This window comes from Sciurus vulgaris, assembly GCF_902686455.1.
Source record: "Sciurus vulgaris genome assembly, chromosome: 10".
Classification (NCBI taxonomy): Eukaryota; Metazoa; Chordata; class Mammalia; order Rodentia; family Sciuridae; genus Sciurus; species Sciurus vulgaris.
The window spans coordinates 47449086-47458505 of NC_136470.1; the positions used below are offsets into that span (position 1 = coordinate 47449086).

Consider the following 9420-nt stretch of genomic DNA (forward strand, 5'->3'; position numbering starts at 1 on the left):
TATATATTTATAGCTGGGTTCACTCACCTAATGTCCAGACTCATATTCAACATATGATTCACATGGTAACTTGAATGCCTCAAAGGTATCTCAAATTTAACATGACAAAAACAGCTCTTGAATTTCCCCTAAATATTGTCTGTCCCTACTGTAATGGTAGATTTCTGCAATGAACTGGGAAAATTTTCACAAGAACTGCCAACTCCCTCTCTGAGATATTTCCTCAGTGTGACAAATCTCATCATTCACACCTTCTGCACACAGTTCTTTCTCACCCAAACAAAATCAAACAGCTTCAAATTAGTCTATCTACTTTTTCTGATTTTATTTCTTTTTAATTTTTGCACATAATACAATTAATAAAATAGCACTTACTGAAAGGTGCATGTCAAAAACTGTAGTCCCCTGACCACTGTGACCCATGAATTTCATCTGCAACCACATTTGAATCATTTTTAGTAATTTCTTATAGTCAACTTCCTTAAAATCATAGACATAGTAATCACATTATTTTATGAAAAATTAATATTAATTAGGTGATTGATTTAGGATCTCTCCTCTCCATCTTTGACAATATAATATGATTTTGGATTACTTGATAATCAGTTTTTATTAGGGACGAATTCTCTTTAATGTTTGTTTCTTTAACATGCTTATTATTAAAGCTAATAAAAATGTCATTTCCCCTTTGGCTCAACTGGATCTGTTGTATGTCTATCAAGAATCTTGCATAAAAACATCACCACATTAAGCTGTTGTTCCTTTTACGCTGGAGACTTCCTTCCTGGTGCACTGTGTCCTCCTGCTGTAATCCAGACAGGCCTCTCTCTAGGTCAATGCTTAGCGGTTCTCTTAGGTTTTCCCTGGAACATTTCCTGTGTGAGATACTTTTCAAGCTCTGTCATCCACTTAATGGTTTTTACTCTCATTTTTCTAAGGAATCTTGACTGCCTTTTGAGAATGTTTCCTTATACAGAATTAAGAATTTGGTTTTCTTAGAATTACATTTTGCTGAAATGTGACCACATTCTTCATTTATATTCTAGCAAGCTGGGTAACTTTTAAGGAATTGCATGTTGTTGTTTTCTTTCCATTACACATTTGTCTCTCTGATGATTTTCAGAAACTCTTCCTTATCCTGGTCTTGATTTGATTTCACAATGTATTTTGTTGTTTTTTTCATTAATTAATTAATTAAGTTTTATTTTTACAGGCTGCATTTTGATTCATTGTACACAAATGGGGTGCAACTTTTTATTTCTCTGGTTGTGCACAATGTAGATTCACACCATTCATGTAATCATACATGTACATAGGGTAATAATGTCTGTCTTAGTCCACTATCCTTTCCTTCCCCCACTCCCTCCTGCCCCATTTCCCTCTACACAATCCAAACTTCCTCCTTTTTTCCCTTACCTCCTTGACACCCCCACTCCCCGTAATGTATCATCATCCACTTATCAGAGTAAACATTTGACCTTTGTTTTTTTAGAATTGGCTTATTTCACTTAGCATGATATTCTCCAACTCCATCCATTTACCTGGAAATGCCATAATTTCATTCTTCTTTATGGCTGAATAGTATTCTATTGTGTATATATACCACAGTTTCTTCAGACATTCATCAACTGAAGGGAATCTAGGTTGGATCCAAAATCTAGCTATTGTGAATTGAACTGCTATAAACAATGAGGTGACTGTGTTACTGTAATATGCTGATTTTAAGTCCTTTGGGTATAAACGGAAGAGTGGGAGAGCTGGGTCATATCTCTGTACTGCTTTCCAGAGTGGATGCACCAATTTTCAGCTTCACCAGCAATGTATGAGTGTACCTTTTTCCTCACATCCATGTCAACACCTATTGTTGCGTGTGTTCTTGATAATAGCCACTCTAATTGAAGTTACATGAAATATTCAGGTGGTGTTGATTGGCATTTCTCTAATTACTAGAGATGATGAGCACTTTTTCATATATTTGTTGATCAATTGCATTTCTTCTTCTGCAAAGTGTCTTCTCAGTTCCTTAGCCCATTTAATAACTGGGTTCTTTGTACTTTTGGTGTAAAATTTTTAACTTCTTTATAAAATTTGGAGATTAGTGCTCTATCTGAATTGCATGTGGAAAAGATTTTCTTCCACACTGTAGGCTCCATTTTCACATTATTGATTGTTTCCTTTGCTGAGAAAAAACCTTTTAATTTGAATCCATCCCATTTATTGATTCTTGCTTTGATTTCCTATGCTCTTGGAAGGAAGTCTGATCCTAAGCCAACATGATGATGATTCGGGCCTAATTTTTCTTCTATTTGGTAAAGGGTCTCAGATCTAATTCCTACATCCTTGATCCACTTTGAGTTGAGTTTTGTGCAGGCTGAGAGATATGGGTTTAATTTCATTTTACTGCATGTGGATTTCCAGTATTCCCACACCATTTGTTGAACAGGTTATCTTTTCCCCATTGTATGTTTTTGACACTTTTGTCTGTATGAGATAACTGTATGCAGTGGGTATGTCTCTGTGTCTTCTATTCTGCACCATTGGTCTACCTGTCTAGTTTGGTGCCAATACCATGCTGTTTTTGTTACTATTACTCTGTAATATAGTTGCAGGTCTGGTATTGTGATACTTCCTGCTTCACTCTTCCTGCTCAGAATTCTTGTAGCTATTCTGGGTCTCTTATTCTTCCAGATGAATTTCATTATTGCTTTCTCTATTTCTATGAGAATGTCATTGGGATTTTAATTGGAATCATATTGAATCTATATAGAGCCTTTGGAAGTATGGCCATTTTGAGAATAATAATTCTGCCTATCCAAGAACATGGGAGATCCTTCCATCTTCTAAGGTTTTCTTTACTTTCTTTCTTTAGTGTTCTGTAGTTTCATTGTAGAGGTCTTTCATCCTTTGTTAGATTGATTTCTGATTATTTTATTTTTTTGAGTCTATTGTGAATTGAGTGGTTTTCCTAAGTTCTCTTTCAGAGAACTTTTGAATAGAAAGTCATTAGATTTATTAGTGTGGATTTTATATCCTGCTACTTTGCTGAATTCACTTATTAGTTCTAGAAGTTTTCTTGTGGAGTTTTTTGGATGCTCTAAATATAGAATCATGTCATTGGCAAATAGTTAGTTTGAGTTCTTCTTTTCCTATTTGTATCCCTTTAATTTATTTTGTCTGTCTGATTGTTCTGGCTAGTGTTTCAGGGACAATGTGGAATAGAAGTGGTGAGAGCAAGAATTCCTGACTTGTTCCAGTTTTTAGAGGGAATGCTTTCAGTTTTTCTCCAGTTAGAATGACATTGGCTATATACAGCCTTTACAATGTTCAGCTATGTTCCTTCTATCTCTATTTTTTCTAGTGTTTTGAGCATAAAGAGATGCTGTATTTTATCAAACACTTTCTCAGCATCTATTGAAATAATCATGTGATTCATAATCTTAAGTCTATTGATGTGATGAATTACATTTATTGATTTCTGAATATTGATCCAAACTTGCATCCTCAGGATGAACCTCACTTGATTGTGGTGCACTATCGTTTTAATATGTTTTTGTATGTGATTTGCCAGAATATTGTTAAGAATTTTTGCATCTATGTTCATTAGAGATATTGGTCTAAATGTTTCTTTCCTTGATCATCTTTGTCTCTTTGGTATTAGGGTGGTATTAGCTTCATAAAGTGAATTTGGAAGAGTTTCCTCATTTTCTGTTTCATGGAATACTTTGAGGAGTTTTGGTATAAGTTCTTTGAAGGTCTTGTAGAACGCGACTGAGAATCTGTCTGTTCCCAGACTTATCTTGGTTGCTAGGTTTTTGATGGCTTCTTCTGATTCATTGCTTGAAATTGATCATTTTAAACTATGTATGTCCTCCTGATTTTGTTTGGGAGGATCACATGTCTCTAAAACTTTGTTGATGTCTTTGAGATTTTCTATTTTGTTGGACTATAGATTTTCAAAGTAGTCTTATTATGTTTTGTATTTCACTGGTGTCTGTCATGATAATTCCCTTTTCATCACAAATTTTAGTAATTTGAGTTCTCCTCTTCATTAGTGTGTGTAGGGTTTATCTATTTTGTTTACTTTTTCAAAGAATTAACTTTCTGTTTTGTCAGTTTTTTAAATTGTTTCTTTTGTTTCAATTTCATTGATTTCAGCTCTGAATTATTTCCTGTCTTCCACTACTTTTGGTGTTGATCTGTTCTTCTTTTATTAGGGCTTTGAGATGTAATATTAGGTCATTTAGCTGTTGACTTTTTATTCTTTTCTTGAATGTGCTCCATGCAATGAATTTTCCCTATAGTATCACTTTCAGAGTGTCCCAGAGATTTTGATATGTTGTATCATTGTTCTCATTTACCTCTAAGAATTTTTTATCTCCTCCCTGATATCTGCTATTATCCATGCTTCACTCAATAGAGTATTATTTAGTCTCCAGATGTTGGAGTAGTTTCTGTTTTAATTTTATCATAATTTCTAATTACTTCCATTATGATCTGATAGAATACAAGGTAGTATCTCTGTTTTTTTCTATTTACTAAGGCTGCTTTGTGACATAGCATATGGTCTGTTTTAGAGAGCAATCCATGTGCTGCTGAGAAGAAAGTGTATTCACTCATTGATGAATGAAATATTCTATATATGTCTGTTAAGTGTAAGTTATTGTTATATTGAGTTGTATAGTCTCTTTGTTCAGTTTTTATTTGAAAGATCTATCCAGTGGTAAGAGTGGTGTGTTAAGGTTACACAGAATTATTGTGTTGTGATCTATTTGGTTCCTGGAATTGAGAAGGATTTGTTTTATGTGCATGGGTTTGCCATTGTTTGGGGAATAAATATTTATGATCATTATATCTTGCTGATCTATGGTTCCCTTAAGTAGTATGAAATGTCCTTCTTTATCCCTTCTGGCTAACTTTGGCTCAAAGTCCACTTTATCTAATATAAGAATGGAAACTCCCACTTTTTTACTGAATTTGTGTGCGTGGTATGATTTTTCCCATCCTTTTACCTTTAGTCTCCGGATGTCTTTTTCTATGAGATAGATCTCTTGAAGGCAGCATATTGTTGGGTCTTTCTTTTCAATCCAATCTGCTAATCTACGTCTATTGATTAATGAGTTTGGGCCATTAACATTCAGGGTTATTATAGAGATATGATTTGTATTCCTGGTCATTTTGGCTTATTTTTGGTTTTTAAATTGATTTGGTTTCTCCTTTGATTGGCTTTTCCTTCAGGGAAGTTCCTCCCTTTGCTGACTTGTATTGTTATTTTTCACTTTGTCCTCATGAAATATTTTGCTGAGAATGTTCTATAGTGCAGACTTTCTATTTGCAAATTCTTTTAACTTTTGTTTATCATGGAAGGATTTTATGTCATCATCAAAAGTGAAGGTTAGTTTTGCTGGGTATAAGATTCTTGGTTGGCATCCATGTTCTTTCAAAGCTTGAAATATATTTTTCCAGGTCATTCTAGCTTTTAGTGTTTTGTCTGAGAAATCTGCTGATATCTGTATTGGTTTCCTCTTATATGTAATCTGGTGCCTTTCTCCCACAGCCTTTAAAATCCTATCTTTATTTTAAATGTTAGGCACTTTTGTTATAATGTGCTTGGTGTGGATCTGTTTTAATTCTGTGCATTTAGCGTTCTGTAAGCTTCTTGTATTTGATTTTCCATTTCATTCTTCATATTTGGGAAATTTTCTAATATTATTTCATTGAATAGATTGCTCCTTTCTTTGGTTTGTGTCTCTGTGTCTTCCTCAATCCCGATAATTCTTAAATTTGGCCTTTTCATGATGTTCCATAGTTCTTGGAGGTTCCATTCATAATTTCTTACCATCTTCTCTGCTTGGCCAATTTTATTTTCAAGATTAAATATTTTGTCTTCATTGTCTGAGGTTTTGTCTGCCAAGTAATCTAGTCTGTTGGCAATGCTTTCTATTGAGTATTTTATTTGGTTTATTGTTTCCTTCAAGTATTTCTGTTTGGTCGTTTTCCAGAATCTCTATCTCTATATTGAGATGGAATTTTGCTTCCTGCAGTTGCTCTTTTAACTGTTTATTGGAGTGATTTGCTTTCTATCTCTTATCTCATCCTTTGATTCATGAATCATTTTAATTATGTATATCCTGAACTCCTTCTCTCACATTTCTTCTACCATGCTGTCATTGGATTCTATTAAAATAGCATCTTTGTTTGTTTGGAACACATTCTTCCCTTGTTTTTTCATGTTGTTCATGTATATTCCCCTCTAGCACTGCAGATTTTTAGAATTGCAATTTTCGCCCTATGGGCTTATAGTGACCCTGCAATTTTCCAAAATGTCTCCTTTAATGCCAAGCACTCAGTACAGACAATATGCAGCCCTAAACCAAATAACCTCTATGAAGATATTACAATATTGTTCTAATAAACAGATGAGTTTGATTATTATCTACAGCATAACCAATTGATTTGCAATGAAGTCTACAGTTTCTAATGGTGGATGAAGAGGTTCGGGAAGGGCATAGGATGTAACTGTTAATGGAATAAAATAGAGTATATAGAGGTACTAGATGGAAAGAAGAGTGAAAGCAGAATCAAAAGAAGTTGGTTTTTAGCATCAGAAAATTGAGAAAGAGACTCTGAGGAAACAGGTAAACAAAAAGAAAATGGAGAGAGTGAGAAAAATGAACTAATAAAAAATTAAAAATTCAAAAAGGAGAAAAAAATCTACACTATAACAGTCATATACTATCCAAACCTCCCAGTCTTCAGTAGCCTGATGCATGAGCGGTAACTGACAATGAGCTTCCAATCTCCAGCAGGCGTCTCAGGATGGGAGTCCCCCACCTAAAAATGTTGGCTTCCACTTCTGAGATAATCCAAGATGACTGCACCAGCTTCCACACACGTTGGCAAATGAGGAGCTGCAGCGTGGATGCTGAATCTGCCTGGGGTGCAGGCAGACTGGGGTTCCTGAAGGCAGGGTGTGGTCGGGTGGGCGGGGGTCCTAATGTTTTTATTTTATTTTATTTTATTTGAGATTTGATAATTAGATTTATTTTTAAACAAAAAAGGAGAATTACTTACTACCTTAAACCAATAGAATTTAACAGTAGGCTTTTCACGTATTTAATTTTTGGCTACTGCAATTAAATGTAAACCATTGCTTGGAATGTTCTTTTCAACAATATGCAAAAATCATGCTTAATCTTCACAAAACATCAAAATTGAATAACCATTATATTGTAAACATGATCAAAATAAATCTTAGGCTATGAAAAGAAGAACACGATCCCCAAAAGCAGCACGAATCTCATTTCCTTCAGAGGTATGTGTATAGCAGAATTAACAAAAGGCATTAACAGAACTGGCCTGTCGGTTACAATAAGATGTATAGAAAACTGCTTTTAACAGGGAAGATCCTTAGAAGGTTACAGTGAAAATTCATACCGTGCCCTAAAATTTTCATTTGAACATTCTGTGAAGGCTCGTTAATGGTGTGTTCAATTATTCGGAGGATTTGATCTTCTCAGCAAGCAGCTTCTAATGCAGTTCTGGAATGTTAGTTGCAATTTCCACTTGAAAGGTGTGCTGCCCTCAAAGCTTGATCTAGATCTTCTAGCAGGTCTTTTTCATCCTCTAAGCCCACAGAGAGTCGAATCAGTGTGTCACTAATTCCAAGGATATCCCTGTCATTCTTAGGCACTGATGCACGCGTGGGTCATGATTGCCAGAAACTCAACAAGACTTTCATATCCTCCCAAGCTTTCAGCCAGAGAAAATAACTTTAGGTTCTTGAGGAAAGTCTCAGCATGTTGAAGAGTGCCCTTAATAATAAAGGTGATCACACCTGGGCAACCTGTGCACTGGTGCTTTGCAACTCATGCTGTGGATGGAGGGCAAACCAGGATAAATAACTTTTTCTACCTGGAGATTAGATTCTAGGAATTGGGCAACAGCCATTGAATTTTTGAAATGCTTCTCCATTCGGATTTGCAGAGTCTTCTGTACTTGATTGCAGAGATAACATTCCATAGGAGACGGAACTGCTCCAAGAGCCTTTTGCAAGAAGTCTATTATGGAGGTCTTCAGAATTAATAGACGCTAAGCCCATTACAACATCACTATGGCCTTTCATATATTTTGTTGCAGAATACATACAAATATCAGCTCCCAGAGCCAAAGGTCCCTAGAAATATGCTGACATAAAAGTGTTATCCACGACCAAAATAATGTCTCCATGCTGTGAGAGACACATTACATATTCTGTATAGTCATATGAGGAAGTAGTTCTAAGACGGCGGCTGGCAGAGAGCCAAGTTGTGGTGCATGTGTGGCCTAAGTAGGGCTTGCTTATATGTAATCTCTACTCTGATTGGTCAGGTTTCCTTCCATACTCGTGGACAACTCTTGCTCCCTACTCTTTCTTATACAGTGCCTGTGCTCCTGCACTGATCATGTGCGGGCTATTCTAAGATGATTGGCTGTTCCATTGTATATAAGACGCTCCTTCCCTGGTGCAAGGGAAGGAAGTAACTTCGGCCTAAATAAAGATAGTGCTCATTCCCAGTCTGCCTCCGATTTTCAGTCTCGGGGTTGTTGCTGCGGGCAGGGACACCGTGCTTATGGACAGTATGTGCACAGGCTTCAATGTCAATCAGCTTCAAGTTAGGGTTTGTGGGGGTTTCAATCCAAACCAGCTTGGTTTCTGGTGTAATTGCTGCCTCCAGCAATTTGATTTTGGTACAATCAACAAAAGAAATCTTTAATCCAAATTCAGCAGTCACCTTCCTAAAAGACCTGTTTGTACCTCCATACACATCATCCATGCAAATAATTTGTTCTCCCGCTTTTAAAAGATGAGTAATGATCAAAGTGACTGATAAACCCAAAGCAAAGGCCAAACTGCACTTGGCCCGATTCAGTGCTGCCACTGCTTTTTCCAAGCACTTCCTGGTGGGATTTCCAGCGTGGCTGTATTCGAAACGCAAGTGCTGGCCAGGTGTGTTTTTATTTTTTAAGATGGTGATGGCTTATTTCTATCCTTAGTTCCTTTCTTCCCAGTTGTTTTATCTTTTCATTTTATTTTTGCCTTCATTGTCTTCCTTCAACTTTACTTCCTTTTACTTCCTTTCCTTTTGGTCTCCCTTCTTCCTTCCTTAATTCCATTCTTTATCCTTCCTTCTTCTTTATTTTTTCTTTTTTTCTTTACTTCCTTTCTTCCTCTAATTACTACTTCTTGTTTTCTTTTTTATTTCTTTATTTTCTATATTCCTTTCATTTTCCTTTCTTCTTTATTATTCTCCTAATCTCCCTTTCTTTCTTTCTCTCTCTAAATATTTAAAGCTTTACTTCCTTAATGAGAAAAATTCTGATGGTACAAAACAAATATGTTTTACATAGAAAAAGTAGAATATATAAATCCATTTATCAGTT

At 35.6% G+C, this 9420-nt stretch overlaps 1 pseudogene across 1 annotated transcript; it reads right to left on the minus strand.

Moving 5' to 3' along the window:
- Nucleotides 1-7099: 7099 nt before the first annotated feature.
- Nucleotides 7100-8242, minus strand: LOC306637623 (cystathionine gamma-lyase-like; annotated as a pseudogene). The gene has a single exon. The product of its transcript is annotated as a cystathionine gamma-lyase-like (transcript).
- Nucleotides 8243-9420: the final 1178 nt, after the last annotated feature.